The following is a 24,804-nucleotide window of genomic DNA, read 5'->3' as shown; positions in this document are numbered from 1 at the left end:
TGTTGTAAATACTAGTGTTGGGAAGTAACTACCTAAAAGTAGTGACACTACTAATCTTCACTATATTTTTCAGTAGTGTGATAGTGCTTTAAAAATAGCGTGGACTTTAACAAGCATTTTGTCCAAAAGGAATGTGATATAACATTGATGTATTTCTCACGCTGAGCACACAACTTTGCAACAGAGCCAATAACCAAACTTGTTCTCAAATATTTATTCATTTTAATGAGTCAGAATGAGCAGTTACATTTTTTACTCGGCTGTAACATAAGCATTTATCTGTTTATAAAGGTTACACTTATGATTATTAGTAGTTGTTTAGTTTAAAATGTATTTCCATTTATAAGTTCTACGCGTTGATATATTGTCTGTGCCGGATTGTTACGCGCTCGTGTTGTGCAGTGTTTTTTCCCCCCTCTATCTGTTCTTTCGCGCTTTAACTTCTTAGTCACCGGTCATTGGTTCCTGTCACCTGTCAATCTTCATTCACATTCTGCAGTATCCAATCGCTCAAGACCTCCTCAAATAAAAGAGCTCGTCAGACCACCTCCCATTTTGTTGCTGTCCGTTCTCGCTGTTTGTTCCGATAGCGTCGTATATCGTATTTTGTTGCTTATTATTTTTTCGTTCCCTTTTCCCTCATGCTGTAAATCATCACGCCTTTTGTGTTAGAAGAGAAGTGGACAGGTGAGAACGTCACGTGACATACATTACAACACGTAGGAATCGGCCATTTTACAGTACATTAGGTTAGGGGCGCGTGCCACCCCATGTGCTCAAGTTACGGCGTCTCGGACGCGGAAGACATTTTCTTTCCATATATTTCTGTTGGTAGATAGCTTAGGGGAAATTAAGTAGCTGGAGGCTGTTTTGATTTATTTTCTTTGATTTAAAAACCGCCCTCGTCCCTTCTTCCCGTTCCCTCCGTCTCGTGTATTGTTAATGTAAAAAGTGTACACGTGTATATACGCCTTTCTTTTTGCTCTGTCACCTCTAAATTTTCAGTGTTTAATAATCACAAAAACAAATAAAAAGTACAAAAATAAAAGCATTATCTTGCACTTTAGTTTGCGGTGTTTTCTTTGTCCTACACACTGTACGCGCGGTCTTTTTTTTATTTTTTATTCTGTACCCCTAGACCTACGCGGGGTCGTAACGCATATAAAGCATTATTAATATACATTTCTGCATTCCCTGATATCATATTTTTTGTAGTTATTAGATCTATTTAATAGCTTATAGTGTAGCTTTGTTTTTAAAAGATTAGTTTTACTGCCATTTTACTACTCTAGGTTATGAGGTGAGTGTGGTATTTCAAGCTACAATTTCAAAGTAGCTTCCCCAATACTGGTAAATATAGTCTTCCATCATATCTATATGACTCCCTGCAGTCCCTCCATAGGGATAGCGGTGTCAAAGATGGAAGATTTTCCACTCACAGCTTGGTGGCTGGTGCTGGGTGAGGGCCGCCCACTCTTTCTCTGCCTTATTGGTCCAGTTTTCCTTTAGAAAATGAGCATCACCCTAAAGCAAACTCTTGGGAGTTCCCTCAAAGCAGTAATATCCCTGCAGGATGAATGCGAATGTCCCCTGACAGCGTTATTGGCTTTTTAACGCCATAAAAACCGCTTCGGCGCTGGGTCTCAAGTCAACATTTCCCCGCCTATGGCCTTTCGCTAAAGCAAAGTGGCTTCAGTAATTTCAGAGCGAAAGCTTATGTCCAGTAATTGTAGGATCGGAGCCATTATGACTAGGCCCAGAGCCAGAGCGGGCCACTAATGCACATCATTAGCATGTCGCTCCCGCTCATAAACAGTCATCTGACTGCTGTGTTGACTGCATGTTTGCGTCTGTGGTGCTAACAAAGTGACGGCATTGGATGTGTGATGTCAGCAACTAATTCATTTTCATTCTGCTCAGCCTCGCCAGCCACTCTGTGACAAATTAGCCTAAAAATCTGAAAAATTAAATCAACCATGAAATCAGTTAATTAATTTCCCTACACATTATCATCTCATATTGTGAAACTTTTGTCTAATCAGGAAACCGAGGGTTTGTGTCACCTTTGTGGGTGATATAAAAATTAGACTTCCCCACTCATTTTTCACGTTTTTGATGTTTGAATTTTGCTAATGTCAAATAAGCATGGATTGCACTGAGGGGTGATGTATAGCTAATGTTTAGGTTTTTTATTGAAATGTTGACTTGGCCTCTATCTGAAATAACATTTAAATCTTGGGATCCCAGATTTTTAATACAAGATTTAAAAACAAGATTGTGAGTGAAAGTAAATTCAATCTGTTCCATAGTTTGTAAGTCATCTAATTAATATTCATGAGCCAATCTGATAAGGTTTATAATATGCCCCCTCATATTATTGAAGATTTTTTTTTTCACACCCCTGGTTATGATACATCATCCTCATTTCCCTCCCTCTCATCCAAACTACAGGCAGACTTCAGTAGATGTATTATTTTATTCTCATCGCATAACTGTACCTCCAATTACCCCTGCGTCAGACAAGCCCGTAGCTTTAATGGCGGTGCACACACATACAGCATTATTACATAAATATGCCCACAGACAGCTTAAACACACAATCATGCATCTCAGTGCGAGCTGGAGCTCGTGGATCATTAGTGCTTTTGAAGACATGCTTAGCTCCACGCTTTGCACAATTTACCACACAGTTTTGTTTACTCTTCCATAGAAAATAACTGCTTCATGCCGTGCTAATAAATAATACATTTTCAGAACAAATGGACAATAAGGTTGTACTGTGTCCTAAACAGACATGACAAAATAAAGAGTTAAGCTGTCTGCTTTATGCAAATCTCAGATCTGAGACAAGAGACATGTAAATTTGTTTGTTACAGTAACATACATTAATAGGTAGCCCCACCCGTCATGGGCTCTCGTTGGTTGTTTTAAGTATCTAAAATCATCTGATTGGCTGTGATTGTAGTGGTCTGACCTTTGTAGGTTGTCATTCCTTTTACTTTGTTGACATGAAAAACTATTTCATTTGTTCAACGACTCCCAAATGATTTGTTCAGCAATTTAATTTAAAGGAACACTTCACAATTTTTGAAAACAGACTCATTTTTACCATTTTACAAATCCATTCAGTCGATCTCCATGTCTGGCAGTGGCACCTTTAGCTGAAGCTTATTATAGATCGTTGAATCTGATTAGACCATTAGCATCTCTCTCAATAAAATGAAAATAGTTCCCAGCATTTTCAGGCGCTGTGTAATATTATTCTGCCTGCTGCACCCATGGTATGGCAGCAAAGTTCATTGATTATTATGCCAGAATGAGAATAGTTCCTAGCCATATCGGCATTTTCAGCAACTTTTCATTTTCCTTCAGTATTCGTATTCAATGTAACTACAGAAGAGTCAAGTTTTAAATATCGAAACTCTAGTGTGATGCTAATAGTATAATCAGATTCAATGAAATGAGCAGAAAGTTTTTTTTTTTTTTTTTTTTTTTAACAGATTTAAAAGATTAAACTCATTGATTTAATTAATGATGAATCCAACAGCCCTAACACAATGTTACTTCTAATATTTGTTCACAACTAGGTCCTAATAACTGTATTTATCGAATTATCTCTGGCTGTGAATCCAGTCTGATTTTCTCGTATTCAGTATGCTTATTTATACTTCTAACTAATGTTCAAAAACACTTCCCATGTGGCTCTGATTTCTCACTTATAAAGTCCATGGGTATCAGACAGTCCTGCTGAGAGCTGTCTCGGAACAGACTATCTTTTAATGAAGGATTTACAGTCCGCTAAAGCTTGTGCTACTACTAGAGAGATCTATCTGCTGCAACTCGCACATATTCACTTTTTCCCTAATTTCTCCAAGAATCAGTAGTGCCAGAGTACAGAAATTATGCCCTTGTACACAATTTATGGTCCCATTATAATTTGTTGTGATAGTTAGCCATAAAACTGAAAAGGCAAGAGGGTTATTTTGTTTATCTTGGAGGGGCTAATTGAAGTGTCACAATTCATTATAAAAGCTTTGTCCTCCACCCGTCCAGTGGCAAACGACAGTATCAATCTCCCTCTCTGTCTCCTCACATTACTATCCCAGCATGACTTTGCGTAGGAGTGCAAGTCTGTCTCTATATTCAGATAGCTCTTCCTTTATCTCTTTCATGGGTCGGATTCGCAGGGAATTTAAGAACCGCATGAATTACTTTGTTAGCTTGAATTCTCTGTTAGTCACTTAGGATAAAAGCATCTGTCAAATGCACAAATGTAAATGACAGTGTGTTGTGACGTCAAAAAAAAGCCAGATGTTCAGATGAGTTTCAACATATTATATCATTCGTTTAGGTGCGGAAAGAAGAAAAGGCCGTGAAAGTGTCTTTGCAGAATGGCTGCGCCCTTGGAGAATTGCTGTCTGAAATGACAAACTTTCAGCGACTGGTTGAGCCAACAAGTGTTCCAGACACTCATAGAAATGCCAATCCATCCAAAGGTAGGCTCCCCAAGGCTTCATACCATATTTTGTTCTTGAAGTGACATAATATAATATCACCCTGGTTTCCTACCCAAGCTTCATTTGTTATTGCCAAGCATATTGTGGTAATGCTGGATGTTTAAATGTCAAAGAAATCCAGTGCTATCCCACAAAATGAGGGGTATGAAATGTTATTGCTTTTCGCATCTGCAGATAAATCAAAGGTGATGACATGTTAATCCGCGCTGATAAACTGATGACATGTCTTCCTGACAAATGGCTACTGTACGTTGAATTCGGCCTTTTTTTCTTTTTCTCTGTTCCACAGTCCTTTAATTGCCATTTGAAAGTTTTTAGGGTTAAATTGATGAATGTCAGTCTGAACAGTGCGTTACGTCCTTCTATTGCGCTTTAATTTATCCTGACATCAATCATTTACCCCTGTGTGCTTCATTACGGTCAAACTCTGACAGAGTGCTCTCGGTTTTGTCCTTGTATCAGAACTGCCATAATATCAAATCCTGTTTTCTCTCCTGAGCAATCCGAAACAAAGGGATGCAAGATATTATGTCTGGTGTTCGTGCAATAAAAATCACTGCAGCTCAGCTCTCCATTCCAACATTTATCTTCTTTTGCAGACATGCAGCACAAACCAAGCAAAAACCAATCAACATTAGCAACAACTGATCTGGCACCTATTTTGGTTCTCTACATTGTACTATAAAAATACTTCTTTGATGGTTTCCAACTCATTCTGATATAACTACATCATTCACATGGTGAAGCTGATTTTTTTTTTTCGTCAGCGGCCAATGAGCTTGCTGCTTAACACTTGGCTAGCGCTTGATGTAGCAGTTGCAGAATGCTTCACAAACCCTTCACCTTCCCCAGCTCCACCTGTATAGATCTGCTGCCATCCAGCATGTCTGTGGATGGCAGTAGCAAAGAGAATTGTCATGACGAAAGTTTATGCAATGACATGCATGCATAGCAAAGTGAAGCATATTAATAAATGGTTAATAACTTATTGAAATTGAACAACAATCAGATATCATGACACAGCAAAATCAAAATCAGATCAGTCCCACTATAATCAACGATGCTGTCTAAATTTTAAGCACCTGGTTTAGAAAGTTTAGTTGTACAAACCTATGACTATCGATCATTTAGTTTGTTTAACAATAATAACCCTGGTAGGACTACATTGATATTCACTCCTTCAACAAAAACATTTGATAGAAAATTTGTGGTTTAAAGCAGCATGAGAGAGTAAATGATAACAGAATTATCTCTTCAAGTACTTCTCAAAGTGAAACCACAAAGATTAGATTTCCCTGTACATAATGATGTCCAGTGTTGGACATGTGAGTGTCAAAAGTACCAGAAATGTGTGTGTTCCCCTGCAAAAGTTTTTTCTGTAGATAAAATGTATACTTTCAATTCCATGCAAGTTGCTTTGCACTAAGTTGTCTGTCAAATACATGTATATAAATGCAAAAGAAAGGCATATAGATAACTAGCATTTGTCATAGGATGATTACTTTATCATAATAAAACAGAAAGGTCATTCTTTTTGTTGTTGCTTTGCCAATGGACTGTGAAAAAGCATTAACCGTCACTATTGTAAAACAAGTTGTTTTTTGCAGCGCTTTGCAATTGAAGTCTTCCTGTGCAAACCTTTGCTCTGCTTTGTTAGTCTTCCTTTACTAGCAATTAGACTCATTAGTCAGAATGTGTGTGATACAATCATGAATTAGGATGCTCATTAGTGGAAGGAGCGCTGATGAGCAAGATCATTTCACTGATGTAAGGTGCGTAACGTCTCTGTACTGATGACTGTTCTAGTGGGATATGGCATTGACTAATCTCTCTTTCTTAACTTTTTCTCTCTCGCTCACTCTCAAACAGCAGATTTTCACTTTTTAAAAAGTTTTGGAACATGGTAGACAACGATCTAGGACCAACAACGCGCCATCTGTTCGTAGCAACTCAAGGTAGTCAAGCTGGTTTTTGGAGTAGTAAATGCCCAGCTAGAAACCATCTACCATGTTCCAAAACAACCGTAATGTTAAGTTGGATTTTTCAGCAGGAAATACTCCCTCTGGTGTAACTTTCAGGTCTAATGATGGTGTATTATCGCAAGATGCGTCATACCAAGCTTTGACAGTTCTCTGTCAGGCTGCAAAATAGACAACAATAAGGACTGACTTTCTTCCTGGGGTAATGGTAGCTCTCCTCCTGTCTCACCTGTGCTCCTCTGAGAGAGGGTTATGGTGCTGCATGCTCCCCCTATTGCTTCAGTGATGCTAAATTACTGCCAGTGAGAAAGAGAAACCCAGGCAGTGCTCACAGAACTCACAAATCCTTCCAAATATTGCAGTTATAAAAGAGGAGGCGGACAACAAAGCAAACAACAAAGCTTAGTGAGAAAAGAAAGAAGTTGAAGGAGCAAGGCAAGTAAATTAACTGAAAACAATACATACCTTGTGATCAAACCTCTTGATTGCTTTTGTTTTTACCATGCAGGCCTACAAATGCCTGCAAACATGCTTCTCTCTGATGGCTGTGTTCTATTTTAGTTCTTTTTAGTATTTCTCAAGCAAATCCATTGCCCTATAAATGTTTGCCCTGGGTTATGAAGGAGTTACCATGGTTACTGCTGCTCTTGTAAGTTTGCAGACAGGAAGGAGGCTTGAGTTAAGCTGTCCATTGAATGCTGACGACAGACTCAACACCACCTTGAGGACAAAGAAAATATTGCAGTGTTTTTCACTATATCTCACTAAGCTTTCGGGACCCCCATGAGGCCTGCAATGTGGTCAGTAGAAAAACAATAAAATATTAAATAAAAAAACAATAAATATATAAAAACTTTTATACTTGAAAAACTAAATAACAGTGCAGTAGCAAACAAACAGCAATGCTTTTAAATGAGCTCAAATGACTGTAAATAAAATAATTGTGATTGTACATTAAAACTTTTTCATATTTATTCTGCTTTCTAAAGCCCAGAAATAATTAAGGATATTTTACTCTATTAGTCATATCTAATAAAATAGCTTTAAGTGATTACTGGTTATTTGATTAAATTATAGTAAAAACCAAATGACTGTAAATAAAATAATAATGTGATTTATTTATTCTCTCAGGTTTATACAGTATGTCTAATATTATTTAATGGTCATAATAGAAAACATTTACATTTTTTTATATTAATTTTGTTTACATTTTATCTCTAAAACTAACACATTGTATATTATATTATACATTATATATGTATATATATGTATGTGTATGTGTATATATATATATGTATATGTATGTGTATGTATATATATATATATATATATATATATATATATATATATATATATATATATGTGTATGTATATATGTGTATGTATATGTGTATATATATATATGTGTATATGTATGTGTATGTATATGTGTATATGTATATATGTATATATATGTGTATTTTATAAATATATAAATATATATATATATATATATATATATATATATATATATATATATATATATATATATATATATATAAAATACACACACACAATTATATTGGGTGGTCTGTGGGAAAAATCACTGACCTACATTTTCTCTACTGCTCCCCTTTAAACTAGTTAAGACATACTGGTTTTGATCTTTTGAGATAAAAGAGCTTGATGTACATAAAAATACTAAAACTTTCCCTTCCCTCCAGTCCAAAAATAGGAAGAAAAAAGAAATTGACAAATCTACAAAAACGTTTCATCAGACAAATGTGTTATTGCTGCTATTAAAAGAAATACTCAATTTAGAGACCCAGAAATCACTTTGTTGCGTGCTGCTTATGAGTGCAGTGTGAAAGAGCCATACAATCTTCTCATCTTCTTCCCGTCTTCAGTCTAATGATCCCTGTGTTAACACATTCACCTCCATCTTAAGATGAATGAATGCGTACTGACTGCAGTGTTGTTCCCATAATTCACAGCTGAACTGTGTACCGCTGTGCCACATTCTGACCTACTGCACATGCCTTTTTGACCTCTCCCTCCTCCTCTCAATTCCAGTGTCTTTTCTAAGCTCCATCTGTTGTAAGGAGTTTGAACCTATTCTATCCCTGTCCCTTACAGCCGTTTGCGTTTTATTTGCGTACCACTGAATATGATGTCTAAACTGATTTAAGTCTATGAACTTACTCCAGCCTTCCTCCGCAGTGTCTGCAGGTATAATGCAGAAGCACTGGACCTGGAGGATTGGTCTGTTTACTAAAGTATCTGGTCTGCTGAGTGATAATGTCATGGATACCTGAGATCAGTCTAAAAAATAAAAGGAGTTTCATAGCCTTGTGGATTTCTCCAGGGGAGGTGCCATTTGAAAAGTGCCCTGTAAAAGTTATGTTCACTATGACAGGCGTATATGCCTGGGGTGGTGGTGAAATTGACTTCAATATTGCTGTTAGTCAGTAAATAGAGCGTTGCGAATATTGGCTGCTATTTTTACATTTTCAGAGATCATCTGAAATGATCATCTTATATAAGACAATATCCTCACATACTTGGAAGAGAAGGCTTCTTAAGGACAGTTTTGGGTATGCCAAATGTTTTTTAAAACCTCTAAAAAATAACTTATTTTTTTCCTCACGTGCACTTTTTTTAATATTATCATTTGTATTGAAATACATTTGTTTCTTGTCTTTCTGGGTCATACTGTATTTCATCGTAAAAAGAATGTAAGACTTGTCATAAAACAAAAAAGGTAAAGTGTAATTCTCATTTGAAAAATTATATATTGTATTTATACAAAATGGCTGTACTGCCTCTAATTTATGCATTCTTATTGATTTATTGCTTTATTTAAAATTTTGGATTTTGTTAGTTTACAATACAAAATAATGCAAACACAATAAAGGGTGAATTTTGATATTGTAGCTACCAATGGTACATATAATGGTATTTATGCTTTATGATAGTGACACCCTTACAACAGCATAATAGAGAAATTATAACCTGGCGAGTGGAGAGAGAAAAAAAAAAGATGCATTGCGTAATGAATTTGAGAGCAAATTTTAGAAAGTGTTATGGTCCTAAAATACGTTGGTTGTCTTTATGCAAAATGTTTTTATTTGTAGTTGACTTGGGAATAAAGTCTGACCTGGATGGTTTATGTACATCACACAATCTTCTCTCTCTCTGCATTTACTGCACATGAAGACCATGTTAGTCTGCCTTGGAACAGTGAGAGTTTAACCACAATGTAATCTCACCATTAAACTATTCATATGACACTGCGATTCTGAGATTCTGATATAACAAAAAAAAGACTGAACAAATAACACTGTTCAGCATTTGGGATTTCTTTGCTGTCGCTAGGATGCAAACGAGTGAGGATTCCTTGTGCGCGGGAAGAAAATCCACTCTTAGTACTTAACGTCGACTGCTCTACATTATTCCTTGAGATTAAATAAACAATTTGCCACAAACAGACTGACAGGTCTGTGAGTTACATCTCTCTGGAGTGGTGCACTGAAAAAGGAGTAATTTCATTTTGTGTGTAAATATCTGCTTGGCAAGTGTAGATTCACCAAAAGCTGAGCTGACAGCCCAGACAAGCAATTACTGTTCTTTGTATAGTTTACAGGTGATGGACATTGAGCAGAGAACCTCAGACCAGACACGGCTTGCAAACGGATGAGGACAACCTGCGAGAATCAATGTGCGCATCAAATACAAAGCATACTGTCAGGGAGATGAAGCGTTTGTCTGCGAGACTGCAGTCGAATTATACATGCACGCAGGGAAGGTATCTGCTCTGGGTGTGATGTCATGTTTAGGACTGTGTGGAGTAGAACGTCTCCCGTGGTGGAGTTGCCTTCGCTCATCAGCATGCTTGTTTAAGAACTCACCTGGATAAAGGCTCAGATCATCTCCAGATTGAAGATTCTTTTGGGTCGATTCTTTCTGCATGCACATACCCAGCATGCTGGAGAAGGGAAATGAGGTGGAAAGAGATTAGCCCACCCATTGATCAGTGCTGCTCGGCTCTACATCCTGAATTTTACTCATTTGCTGCATGTGCAAAAGGTCGTTTTGCATATCACGATGACATGATTCAGTGGCTGTGCACATGGTATTCTGTTCAGGTGGTCGGGAGTCTCGATTACACAGTGCAAGTGATTCTTCTTAAAGAGACAGCTGCAAAAATGTTTCAGTGAGTAAGCTGAATTAATTTAAAGTGAATTTGCATCTGAATTTTCTTAAGTGAGCAGTATTTTTAAATATGTATTTACCACTGTCAAAAACAATTGTGTTCTTCTATGTAGAATGAATTAGAGGTGTGTGCGAACTCATACATTATTCGTATAGGATATGGCTTCAAAACTAATAACAGACAACAACTAATTTCGTCCGAGGCTGGCACACTCACTGGACAACAGGTGAGCCAGGGAATCAGCTTGATGTTATATATGTAAGGGATAATGTGCATCCGCTGTGCTTTGGGCCGCCGATAAGCTTGTCTGGCTTTATTCTGCGATAACAACCTGCTGGATGTACATTATCCAGCTTACTACACGGAAGTAGTACATTACCCCGCTTACTTGGCACAGAAGTAAATAATTAGACATAAAACCTTGATCTGACTCGAAATTTTTGAAGCTTCAGTGAAGAAGCCGTTGCTAGGAAGCGCTAAGTTCAAACTAGATGGACATTTAAGGGAGACGGTGCAGTCATAGCACGTATTACACAAAGTTTCACCACAGAAAATAATTATGGCGATGAAAGATATCGATTTAAGACAAAAATCTTACTAGTTTGTTATTATATACAAAACAATTTTTGGATGACATCATGCATTAATTTTACTTGTAATACTTAATATTAATTAACTTAATATTTTGTTATTAGTTTTACTGGTTGTTATCTGGGAATAACAAACTTGCAATGTGACGACTGACCAATCAGAATTGAGTATTCCTCAAAGCAGTGTAAAAAAAACCTTTAATATGCAATAAGTACGTAAAGTGAATTGAATGTGAATTACGCATTGTTGTTGCTTCTCCATGCATCTCTCAGAAATCAGAGCTTCACAAGATTCAACTAAAATACTGTACATGGTCTACTGTTTGTGTATATTTAAATGTGAATGATTTAAGCCTTATACGATATAGTATTATGCTGGCAGTGTTTGACTGGGTATTCATTTAATTTTAAAGCTGACTGCTCAAGGCCAAGCTTCTTTTTCGGTTTGTAACGAAAGAGTATTTAATTACTTATATAACACATGACTGTTTTGCCTACATGGGGTGTTTTTTTGCATTAAAAGCATTATAAAATCACATACCGTCTGATCAGGTGCTTTTTTGAATGCGCATTTACATAGAGTTGGCTCCTTACACTTAAAGTTGTCGTACTACACGGCTGGTTACATACTTTGTACTGCGGCCAAGAATATAATGATTATTTCCCAAAATGTTTTCCAAGCAGAAACACCCATGTAGATTTAGCATATGTTCTAAGAAATCACATATTCCTTACTAATGGCAATTTATTTTCAGTTCTTGTCACAGAGCGCTTTCTGATTGCTGTTTAATGAAATACTTTCACAAATCATGTCCTGTGGGAAATGTCCTGGTGCAGCGCCAGTGGAGTAAGAATCCTCGATAAGGTAATTGATAGATTGAGTGTCCCACCTCCCCTCCACTGAGCTGAAGAGTGCCGCCCTCTTCTGTGCATAAAGGGGCATTATGGGTGAATCTAAAGGAGAACATATTTTTTTTTGTTTTGGGTTGTTCCATTAATGTGATTAATGAACTAATTATCGAGATGGGAAACAAGAGGTGAGGTGTGCGCATGCAAGTGGATGTGAGGTTGTGATTGTAAACCTGAAATAGCATTGCACATAAACGGAGACAGCATAGCAATGATGTGCAGACACCTTCGCTGTGCTCTGATCTATAGCCTTCGCTGACGTAATGCAGTTTGAGTCGATAAATGCACCTACCATAATATTGTTACAGTATGTTGTCGTATTGTCATACTTTTGCATCAGTCTTAAACAGTCGAGCAGGTCCTCGGGAGCTTTCCGAGCGCTGGTCATCTAGGAGATTTATATATAGGTTGAAATGAACACTCCAGGGAAATGGCTCCATAAATCCAATGAAACTTACATTTGTACCAACAGTAATCACACAAGCCCAAAACATTTTTATGGATCTCTCTGAGTTTAACTTTTGCCCCTGGCGATGGAAGGTTTGTAGGTACATGAGGTATGGTTCTCATAAAAATTTAGTTGGGAACATATGAGCTTTATGAAGGAATAATTGAACATCTAGTTAAGAAAAAGACGAGAGCTCTTATGTTTACCAGGCCTTTTTTTTTTCTATTATTTATATTTGTGAGTATAAGAGAGAAAATGGAGGAAATCAATTCAGATTTTTTAATTACTTAAACTCTAAGTTTATTACAGTTTATTTAATCTAAACTATAAAGATTATCGCAGTTTAAAAACATACTATTTCACTCTTTCTACATCAAAAGTTTCTTTGAGATTTAATAGCAGTTTCTAAGTAGTTTAAACTTTCTGAGTTAACTTTTCTACACTATTTTTCCAGTCTATTACATGTACTGCATACTATAGCAACAAAAGTTGATAAATACCATGTACCCACAGAAATTTTGCTGCTGATGTTTTGTCGCATAAAAAGCAATAAGAGCGGGATTACTTTATGTATTAACCTCTGCAGAAACATGTCTTAATGTACAATTTTATTTCTGTTCCAGGAACATCTCAATAGCAAACACAAAGTATTAATCTTCCCTCCAGGAGCAAAATCTACAAAGCTATTATTGTTTTTCCCATCACCTGCACCAACAATCCAACATCTTGCCCTTTGTGGAATTAGTGGGTTGGCTTGAAGGCCTGTGATGAACGTGAAACAGTCCATAAGTTACAATCCCTATAAACAGTTATAGTTTGCCTCTTTTCTTTGTAGTGAATCCATTGTTGCCTTTTTGATATTAGTGGGGATTGTGTGCCAGCTGCCATGTCGAGGAGTGCCAAGGCAGATGGGATAGCAGCAGGAGGTATTTTGGGAGTGAGGAAAAATACATGCATAGCGGTGAGGAATCTGTCCTTGCTATCTCTCTTTCTTTTCTTCTCACAGTAAGAGCTGTTTAATCCACTGCTTCCCTGCCTCGTCACAGCAAGGTGAACGCCACTGTATTTATTAGTAAAGAACAACTTTTCTTTAATATCGATTGTATATTTTTGATATTTTTACAACCCTTTCCACCTTAAAATGACAGAAAAATGTCATAAATCATAACTATTTAAGAAATACCTATGTAAAAAAATCACAGCCAAGTCAGAGTTGTGTTTTGGGCCCTCATTTATAAAGCGTGCATATGCGCAGATTTGATGATAGAGCATACACTTAGCCACATCAGAGCTCAGTTTAAAAAAAAAAAACACGTATGTTTAGAAAAGTGCTTAGCGTCCCGTCAGGGTCTGAGCAGACGTACACACCTTTGATTGTCGGAGTATTGCGAGGTTTTGAAAATGTAGCTCGCCGTTCTAAATCGTGATGATTGGTGATAATTTATGTTAGTGGCATTAATTAGGAGTCATTTACAAGGCAGAGAGCTGAAACCATTCAGTTGCTTACAAGGTCAAATTATTTGCGATTCATAGATTTCACATCTGAAAGGGAGGCGTACGCGCTTTTTCTGTTCGTACATTCATTCTATGAATCAAACATACGCATATTCAAGAGATGAACGTAAGATCAAATTTACGATTCACAACATTTTTTTTTTTTTAAACGAGACCCCTAGTCTGTAATCAGTTGAGTTTGGAAGACATTTAATATCTTTTTATCTTAATTTTTCTTTAACACCTAGCATGAATTCGACTGTACTGTCCAAAATGTCCAACTCCACCGGAGTCCCTCCGAATCAAAATAATTGCAGTCAGAGTCCAAAGTTGCATGCCACTTATACACCGAATGTATATGTACCGAATTCTTCATCAGTCTTATACATCTGCCCCTCCGCTGGGTAATTAAAGCTGCAAAAGATGAGCGCATGAAATGTCCGACATTCAACACTTATTTTTCAGTTAATTAAGTGCATCATCTGGGTATTTGAAGTGCGTGATATTTTGAGTGTGAACGCACATTAGAGTACAAAACGACATAGAATAGAGCATAAGCATGCAAACTGGGATGCAACGTAAATCACCGTAACTTTAATTCGACTGTGAAATAAACCACACTGATGAGACTGTTCTTACCGACCTTATCCCTTGTTTTATTTTATTATCAGTTACTTTTGTTGTTTTGTGTTTTAATTGAATTCGATTTTTTTGGTATTAATTTGTTTTTGTTTGTTTGGAAAGGATGGCAAAGCATCGGTCTGTGGGTCATAATCTGCTGTACGGTGTCAACAGCGCTAATTAATTTCATCACAGACTCTCTCTGCATAATATAAAACTGCTGTATGCAGCGTGTCTCCACTATAGTAGACTGAATTAAAGTATCGCCTCAGGAATGAAACTATTCACTGGGTTTAAACACCCAATGGATGTTTCTGTTACAATCACAACTGTAGTCAGCTGTACTTGCCCAGAGGGGATGGCTGTCACCACGCAAAAACCCAACGCAGATAGGCGTACTGTCAGTTAAAATAGACTTCACACTTTCACACGCTCTCAGTGTCAGTTGTCCCTCGTCTCAGAAGAGAAAGAAAAAATCCCTTCTCGCAGCATTTTCATTTGGGACAGAGATTTTGTGTTTGTAGAAGATTCTGTTTATTTTCTGTCTGGCCCAAAGCCTGGATCAGAGAAGATGAAAAGGCTTAGTAGCGTAAAGCTCTCCTCCTTGCCGCTACATTTGCAGTAGTTATTCATTCATGACAAAACCCATTCACGCTTTGACAGGTTACGCTCCTCTGATGTATGGCGTCTGTTCCTGGTGATGCACTGCTCAACCATAGGCCCGCTCGCCCCCGGTAGCGCTCGGCGTCTGACGACGGCTGCTGTTGCTTCTGCTAGCTCGGTTGGGCAGAGCACAGGGCTGGTGTTTGATACACAGCGCCGAAAACTCGCTGATGAGGGCAGCCATCGAGAAATGCGTTGAGATCACTTTTACAGAGTAATAGCTGGTCGGTGCATTATGAATATGAATCTGTCGGGGTAATCAACGTTTTCCTGCTTGCTTGTGCCATTTATTCAGTTTTCACCACCTGAACACAAATCCTCTACTGTTTATTTGTCAGAACTCATGATTGCAGAGCTCCATGATTCAGTGTGATTTACTTTAGCCACCTAAAGACTTTAGCGCAGGTCGTTTTCCATTCAGTGTGGGTGATATGTAATGCTACAAAAAAAGTTTCTAAATCATGTTTGTTGTGTACCCATATAAATAAACGTACTTTTACAAATATCCTTTTGAATATGCAAAGTCACTGCGATGCTGCATCATTGCACACGGAATGTGCGGTACAGAATTTATTTTTTTTCAGGATAAAAAAAAACATCTGATTTTTCTACATTTGTGGCAAGTAATCACCAACTAAGTTTAACAAATAATAATAAAAAAAAACAACAATATTCTTAAATGCATTTTTTTAGCCTGGGTTTTAGTAATACGAACTCAATATTTCAAAACTTTAAAAATAATTTCCATTTAGATTACACCTCAATTAAATCTTACCCCATAAAAACTAAACGGCAACAAAATGTTTTTGTATAATATGCACATTTCAATGCAAAAGATCATTTTAGGAACCTTCTGAACTGATACAGTAACAAGTAACAGCAAAATTATATGCTGGAAAACACTTTCATTTATTTAAATTATAAAAAGTGAAGTATGTAACATGTTTTAGAGATTTATTATCATTAAACTAATTTTAGTATTTTTAGAGAAATCGTCAGACCTCAAATTCTTGGGGAAGGCGATATGAACAAAACAAGTATCATGATGAGTAATTTATTTTTAATATATATTACAATATAATACATCAAGTGTGAATATATATGATTGCATTTCCATGGCTTTTTTATTTAATGTTATCATGTATGTGTATATATGACACACACGTATATTTTGAAATTATTTACACACATTATATACTTTATTTGATTCCACATTACAAGGTAAATTCATTAAGAATCAAATCTTCTGAAAGTTCCAACACGTTTTTAAACAATAAGCACACTGCCTTGAGTTTACCATTTCAAGGGTACACACACACACACACACACACACACACACACACACACACACACATATATATATATATATATATATATATATATATATATATATATATATATATATATATATAATACACACACACATATATTATGTAAATAAAAACTTTTATTTTGGATTCATCGTTGCCCAGAACTACAAAAAATTTGCAAATGATTAAGTCTAAAATCTCCAACTTTCTATTAGTCATGACTTCCAGTATATTGTCCACATCTAGGTGTGCATGTAAGAAGTTATTCTTTTTGTAAGTTACATCGATACGCCAATGTCAAGACATAAATGTTTTTGACCAAGTTAATGAATAATTCAGTCATCCGATTTCTTCAGACATACTGATTAATTCTATAATTAAACAAGTGTGTGCCATTATGAGTGAGTCACTGCCTCATTCAACAACTCTGATTCATTCAGGAACAAAATATCATTACCTTGTTGGGTTACTACTTGTAGCCTACTTGTAATTGTTTGCATTTTAAAAGATGTCTATTTGGTAGATGGACTTCGCTGTCCATTTTATAAATGATCCTACAACTTTCTATTTATGTAGCAAAAAGTGTCTTGTCATGTTACATCTACTCAGTGACTGTTACCAGGTATGTTCAAACTGCATTGAGAAGCAGCAGCATGGCTCTGTCTGCTGAGATGAGAACACTATACTACACTGCCAGGAGTGTGTCTCTCCTCTTTCAGCACATTCCTGTAGTCACCTCTCGTTCCCCATCTCTGGTTCTCAAGCCCAGGCTAGCATTGTTCCTCATTTCTTATACATGGTTTTCTCTAGCGCTGCTGCTCCTGCCAGACAGCGAAAAACGAGCCTGGCCCATTAAATCTGTGTTTACTAGAGAACTCTTCTACAACGCTGCTGAATGCTACACACAGATGAATAAAACATAGCCCCTGACTCTGCCCAGGAGAGGCTGACATCATAAGTCAAGACGAGACTTACTGTCATAGCCTTAAAGTAGGTAATGAAGTCAGGTTTGCTGCCGAGGTGCCATTCATGTGCAGTCGGCTGGTATAAGTAATCCTCTGTCGTTTTGTATAACAGCAGTGCAAGCTACACTTTAGTTTTTGAGGCCAGAACAAAGTTTGTCAGGTCACTGGTGGGTGGTACAGCAGCAGACTATATACAGAGTTTTAACCACATTGAAATGTTGCGATCAATATGCTCTCTATTGCAATGCAAAGCTTGCAAAACATTCGTAACTCTTTCCCCACCATTGACGAGATATCTCGCCAATTAGGTTAAAACACTTTACCACCAAAGGCGAGTTTTTACAGCAATCCCAGGTCTAGGTGTATTATGGTAAGAAAAGCCATAGATGAGTAACTCCTGAATGAGTTACTTCCTAATAACCAATCTTTGGTAATACTAATCAACCCCCAAACATACAAATATAAAAATATATAAATATTTTTTATGCTGATATTTAGTTTCTTAAATGCACTTAATTCATGAAACACATGGTTTCATGAATACTTATAAATTATATTAGTAGTTATAGTTAATATAGTTAATAAAACATTTGCAAATATTACAAACCTTTTAAACATTTATTTTCCAAACATAAAGTGCTCAAATCATATTTTCAGATTTTTTCATAGGAATGAATTACAATTATCACCCAATATTTGCATTTATTTGCAACTGCATTAAAAAATAAAATAAAATAATATATAATTATGTGCACTACATATGTGTATATATATATATATATATATATATATATATATATATATATATATATATATATATATGTATGTGTATATATATATATACATATGTGCAATGCATGCACTAATTATTTAACAATGACTTGTATATGGATCAGAAATACACAGAGAAATAAATGCCATTTTATTGTCAGTGAATTCACTTATGTGCAACACATACAATATAATACTTACACTAATCACCTTAAGAGTTGGAACGTTTTCATTTACTAGCATTGAACTGGTGAAGCAGTGTCTCTATTAATCTATTATTGCACTGATGCTCAAGATGGCAATCAAAGCTTGTTGCCTTGGTCGAGTACCATGTAAAAGGCCCTTAAATCAGCTAAAGGGACTCACAATGAAATATGCAACTTGGAAATACTTTTGCCTCTTTAAATGCTATGGTCTTCTTGGGCAACAATGGTCCCATACAAATGTTTACACTTATTCCGGAGATGCATTTTAGTGCACTATGTCCCCATGTTACCTTATTGCCATGGCAACAATGAATTAAAATGGGATATTCAGACCCATGAAACTATTTGGAGGTGAAGTAAGGATTCCGCGGGCTAAGGTCATAGGCATTTCGAACTAATATTAACATCAGTGATGGCAACTAAACCGTATAATTACAAACCTCTCACCAATGCAAATCCATTGTAAACAGTGCCATGACAACACATTACCCCTTCATTTCCAGGTTTGTGTATCCACAGAGAGTTAATATTAGCTTCCGGAGAAGCAAATGGTCCATCTCTGTTTATATATTTTGTATGGAGAGAGAGGTTTTTGCTAATTGTCTCTGTTGTTGGCACAATATCAGACCAGGACTCTTTCCAGCTGAAGCCGTTGGTTCAGCCAGTTGTAAAAATGTACAAAAAGAAAAATAAAATAAAAAAGACTGGAAAGATCAAAAGCACTTAATCTTCAGCCTCCACAAAAGTTTTTTTTTTTTTTTTTTTAAAAACAGATTTAAGAGCAGAAATTTTGCAGCAAATGTGCACAACATTTTAGTTCAATAGACTTCTATTGTACGGTAAGAATGCTGATATTAGGAAGCTCTTCAAATGGACTTCTTCAGGGAATATTTTACTCTGTATCTGTGATCTGACCTCTGACATGCTTTCAAAGAGTTCTTTTGAGTTTTACAATTGAAGAACTGGTCCAAATTCTTTGGAAGGATATGAATTAAACCCCTTCTGTCCTTCAACCAAGCACATGACCCTCTCTTCTCCGGGGAAATGGCTTACTGGCTGGACTTCCCACCGTGGAATCTCATGTTTATCAATGACCTACTCAAAGGCTGGATGATAAAATAAATGTCTTTATCACATGATTTGCATTTTTATAAAGTGAAGGTCATTAGGGCAGAGTTTTGAAGGGATTTTTTTGCTATAATCAACAGATTAAGATTCTAATAATATGTCAAATGTTTGAATTATATTTTATAATATTATGTGAAATGTTTGAATTTAAACTTTTTTTCCTTTTATTTACGCAAGACGTTTTCTGTCTTCATTTATTTCATTTGCTTGTTATATTTATATAATGATTTAAACTGGTCCAAAATGAAAAAATAACAGATTATCAAGAAAACTTCATAAATACATAATTTTACAGAAATTTTATTACAGGAATCAAGACAATTCTCTTGTGCTGAATGTTCATTTTTAGTAGACCAAAACAAACTAGCACAGGCTTGTTGTCTGAATTTTCTCAAGACATTTTTTAAACTATTTTCCCCCTTAAAATGGCCACGAGCGATAATAAAATCTGTAAGATAAGCAAAAGTCTTAAAGAGTCTCTTCCACTAGAGCTAAAACAGCTGCCGACTTTGGTGTCCTCTGGTGACAGACTTTTTCCAGAGAACCAGCCCTAAATCAAGCACTTCTCTAATGTTCATTTCTCTCCCCTGCTGACTCCCCCAGAAATGATAGTATTTACTTGCTTTCGAAGCCTTCTCTAACCTGTATATCCATCTCTGAGATATACCATCTGATGTCACCCATGTAACTCATTGAACCTATCCTGTAAAAAATGAGTGGCTTTGCATTGGAGATGAAAGCGCTGGCGTCTGCCTGCTGTTCAGATGAGAGGGGCTTTAATGTGCTCAAACCAAGTTACAAATCTTCAGAGACAAGCGCAGCCACAGAATATTAACGGACGGTGGGGGGAGGGCAGAAAAACTTTGATGCAAGCAGGTGTTAGCTAAACACTTTTCTTAGGATTACCACAAAGTTCCAGTGAAGTCCTTTTTTTCAGAAAATGTCTGGCATTGTTGTATATTATCAAAAAGTTGGACCGTCCTACATGATATGATTTTTTTTTTTTGGTTCCCTCTACAAACACTTTTGAACGTGTGATCCACACTTTTACTGTTATCACACCTGAGAATATAGGTTCATGTCACCCTATAGCAAAATGGAGGAAAAATGGGAATGTGTTATATTTCCAATTTCAAAAGGCTGGAATAAAACATGTTATAAAGGGGGCTGCTTTGAACTCCCTTTTCCTTCAAATTATTTACACGGTTAATTATTAAAGATTATTGGCCAATAATTTTAAAATCTGTTTGCTTGGGAAACAATTTCACTGCAATTAACATGCTTAAGGGGGTTATCACAAAAATTGGTAGATATTGTTGATGCTGTACTAGTTGCTTAAAATCATTTGTACCCAACTAAATCAATGTCAGGAGTGACTTTCGCACGTTTCATATTTCCAATAACCGCTTTTTGGCATGTTTGCACCACTCAAAGTAGGAATGGATTTAGTTCTAGGAACTCCGTTTGGATCAGGTGTAGGACAGCTAATTTAGTTCCCCCAAATTAGTCGTAGGTAAGTTCGATCCTGGAGAGCTGCATTCCTGCAGAGTTCAGCTGCAACCCTAATCAAACACACACCTGAAGAAGCTAATCAGTGTCTTCAGAATTATTAGGGCTACAGGTAGGTGAGCCCTAATAATTGCCTATGCCTAATTTGGGGAAACTAAATTAGCTCTCCTACCCCAAACTGAGTTCCTAGAACTAAATCCATTCCTACTTTTTTCCTACAGAATAACAAAAATAACCGCCATATTGTATTAAAAAGTTTTTTAATCTGAGTCGGGTGCAAACTATGCACAGATCAGACAGAGATAAAAATCTCTTTTTTTTTTTTTTTTTTTTTTTAAATCTCTGTCTGATCTGTGCATAGTTTGCTCCTGACTCAGATTAAAAACCTTTTTAATACAATATGGCAGTTATTTTTGTTATTCTGACCAAGCCTTTTGTAAAAAAGTATACATTTACTTCACAAATATGGAAAACATGGATAATGGCAGTTACCTGTTGTCTGCAGTATTGCGTTCTTAGCCTTGATGATATATAACATTGCAAGTTGTCATAGGAGATTGTCAGATTTTCACGCTCTTTTAGTCATGTAAATTGTGCGTTTACATTCCATCTTTACATTCCAAACCCTCGATACACAACAAAAACGGCTCAGATCACAAGAGTCCATTACTAGTTGTTGACTGTAGTAAATGGCGCGAAAAAAGACACTGTTGGCCACTAGTCACTACTTCCAGTGAGAATGCAACTAGGAAAATGGCCTAAGGGGGAAATTGGTTCTCTAGAGACCACCATGCTTGCTAGTTCCTAGAACATCGCAGTGCAAAAGTTTGACTTATTAAAATTGCCCTAAATGTACACATTATGATTATACAAAATGCATCAGTTTAATTTTAAAGTCATGACCCTGACTACTGCATTTTAAATCAACATTTGCAGTTCAAATGGGGGAAAAAAAACTGTTGAGTGACACATTCTACACTTGTTTGAAAAGTGGAATCATATAATACAGATATTTTGTAATTAATCATTGCTTTTTCAGAGAAAAAAAGTGTGTATGTGTGTGTATATATATATATATATATATATATATATATATATATATATATATATATATATATATAGTTACATTTTTAATCAAAATTTGTCATTTATTCACACTCATGTCATTTCAAACCCGTAAGACTTTCTGTATGCAAGACACAAATATTTTTGCAAAAACTCATCTCATTGACTGAGAAAATCTGTCATACACATTTATTTTGGGTGAACTACACTTTTAACATTGTCACATGACAAAACGTTCAGAAAATTTCAAAACAGCAAATAGGTCTTTTACATTGGCAATCTAGTCCAACATCTTTAATGGTGGAATTGGCTGTCATGCTGACTGTGGAGCAGCCATGGTACACAAATAGTTTTTTGTAATGGCACCTTGTTGTGTTGTGACGCTCAGTGTCGCTTTAGTTTCCGGTTCTCTTCCTCTCTATGTGCAGATGTTCAAGCAACAGATGGTCTCACTCTGATTTCACGCTTACCATAACTCCACAAGGATGAAATCCCCTCTGGAGCAGTCACACCCAGCAACTACTGTGGTGAATAAAAGTCATTTTGGCTGTCTGCGAGTAAATATCTATTGTGAGTGGTGCGCTTTTAATGTGTCGCTCCCGGCAACAGAGTGAGATGTTGCTCCTGAGCTACGTGTTCAGAAAGACAAGCAAGTCTGATCAGAAAAAAATGATTCAATGAATGTTAAATAGAAGAAAAGAAAAAAACTATGCAAAATATGAATCAAATAAATCTGGTAAAGGTCAAGGAATTGTTGAACTTTCTGAACTCTACTGATCTTTCAAATAACTGATTAAAGGCAGCACTGTTTTGAGATTCCTTAAGCATTCTGGTCTGGGGTTTGTTCGAATCTCTAATCTAAAGTATTTAGATTCTGTAATTAACGCGTTGTTTAAAGGAATAGTTAACGGAAAAATTTGAATCTGTACTCTTAATGTACTCATCTATAATATATTCAGTTTGTTTCTTCATCATAACAGATTTGGATAAATTTTACATTACTCGATGAATAGGTGCCGTCAGAATGAAAGTATAAACAGTATTTACATGACTCCAGTGTATCAGGCAATGTCTTCTAAAGTGAAAAGCTGTCTGTTTGTAATAAATCTATCAAGGCATTTAACTTACTTACCATGCTTTTTGCCAAAATATATGTGCATAATCCATAACCAATCCCCTGTTGTCTTCTCACCAACATTTGTTTTTCTGTGCTTGATCTGTGCATGGTTTCCTCCTGACTCAGATTAAACAACTTTTCAAATGCATTGTGGATAGAGGACAAGCATTTATGTCATAAGATATTAATTGATGGACTGTAGTAGTGTGGATTACTTGTGGGTTAATGTGATGTTCTAGCAGCTTTTTGGACTCTCATTGTGACGACACCCATCCACTGCAGAGGATCTATTGATGCAAAAGTGATGTAATGCTAAATTTCTCCAAATGTGTTTACATGAAGAAACAAAGTCATATACATCTTGAATGGCTTGAGAGTAAGCTAATTTTGAAGGATAGTTGTTTGACCCCAAAATAAACCTGCTATATCATCATTTACTCTCTTCTCTGTGGAACACAATATCAGATATTAAAAAAAAATGTTTACTGTTTTGTCAGTGGATTCCAAAAAAACACTAGACCCCGCTGACTTTCATCAAAAAACAAAATACTGTCAAACAGTCATACAGGGTTGGAACGATGGGAAGGCTGACTTGAAGATGACAGAAGTTTCAATTTCATAGTATCTTGCATGTAATAGGTGGCACACATAGCAAGTCTTGTGACATGCCTGTCCCTCACATGGCACCATCTGATCAGATGAATCATCTGGGGTCACACTTCATAAATCAGAACAATGGCTTTTATTAAATCCGGCTCTTTCGCTCTGATCTCTCGCCCTCTCTTCCACACACACACTCAGGTACATTGGGGAGGGAGCGCATTGTCTTTGAGTGTCACACTTCTGCATTACTGTGCTATCATCGCCAGCATGTATCAGTCATGGTAATGACAACAATGATGATTGAATCAGTTTGTAATTATGGATGCGTGCCGCTTGTCTCCTTGCTCCTACACGGATAAATCGGAAATGCTTGAAGGAACAGTGAGAGCCAGGAACGTGCTGCGCCTTATCATATCCAAAAAAGGCTGCATGCAGAATAAATAGTCTTAATTGGAGGAAGACGACAGTGGCAGACGTCTTTCTGTGTAACCTCATTTGAGCTCATGGTGCTTGTTTGCTCATTTAGTGTAACCTGATAAAAAGAGCTCTCAGGTGTTTCTGTCGAACAGTATGCTCATGTCTTGAAACAAAAAAACCCAATCAAGCAGAACAGAAAGCATTGAAGTGACTTCAGATACTTGGTAAATATATTTAATGGATAGAGGGGATGTGTGATGAGTCCTACAGATCCTTGCTGCCTGTTTTTATCTATTTATA

At 36.5% G+C, this 24,804-nt stretch overlaps 1 long non-coding RNA gene across 2 annotated transcripts in view; it reads left to right on the top strand.

The window, feature by feature from the left end:
- Positions 1–563: 563 nt before the first annotated feature.
- The window catches only part of LOC122351248, a 31,387-nt gene continuing 7,146 nt past the window's right edge, over positions 564–24,804 (top strand). For both annotated transcript variants that reach the window (XR_006251715.1, XR_006251716.1), the window contains exons 1-2: positions 564–687; positions 4,352–4,496. This is a non-coding gene — a long non-coding RNA (uncharacterized LOC122351248). The remainder of the gene's footprint in view (positions 688–4,351; positions 4,497–24,804) is intronic.

This window comes from Puntigrus tetrazona, chromosome 9 (assembly GCF_018831695.1).
Source record: "Puntigrus tetrazona isolate hp1 chromosome 9, ASM1883169v1, whole genome shotgun sequence".
NCBI lineage: Eukaryota > Metazoa > Chordata > Actinopteri > Cypriniformes > Cyprinidae > Puntigrus > Puntigrus tetrazona.
Note: the sequence above shows the minus strand (reverse complement) of the source record. Positions and strands in the feature narration are given on the sequence as shown.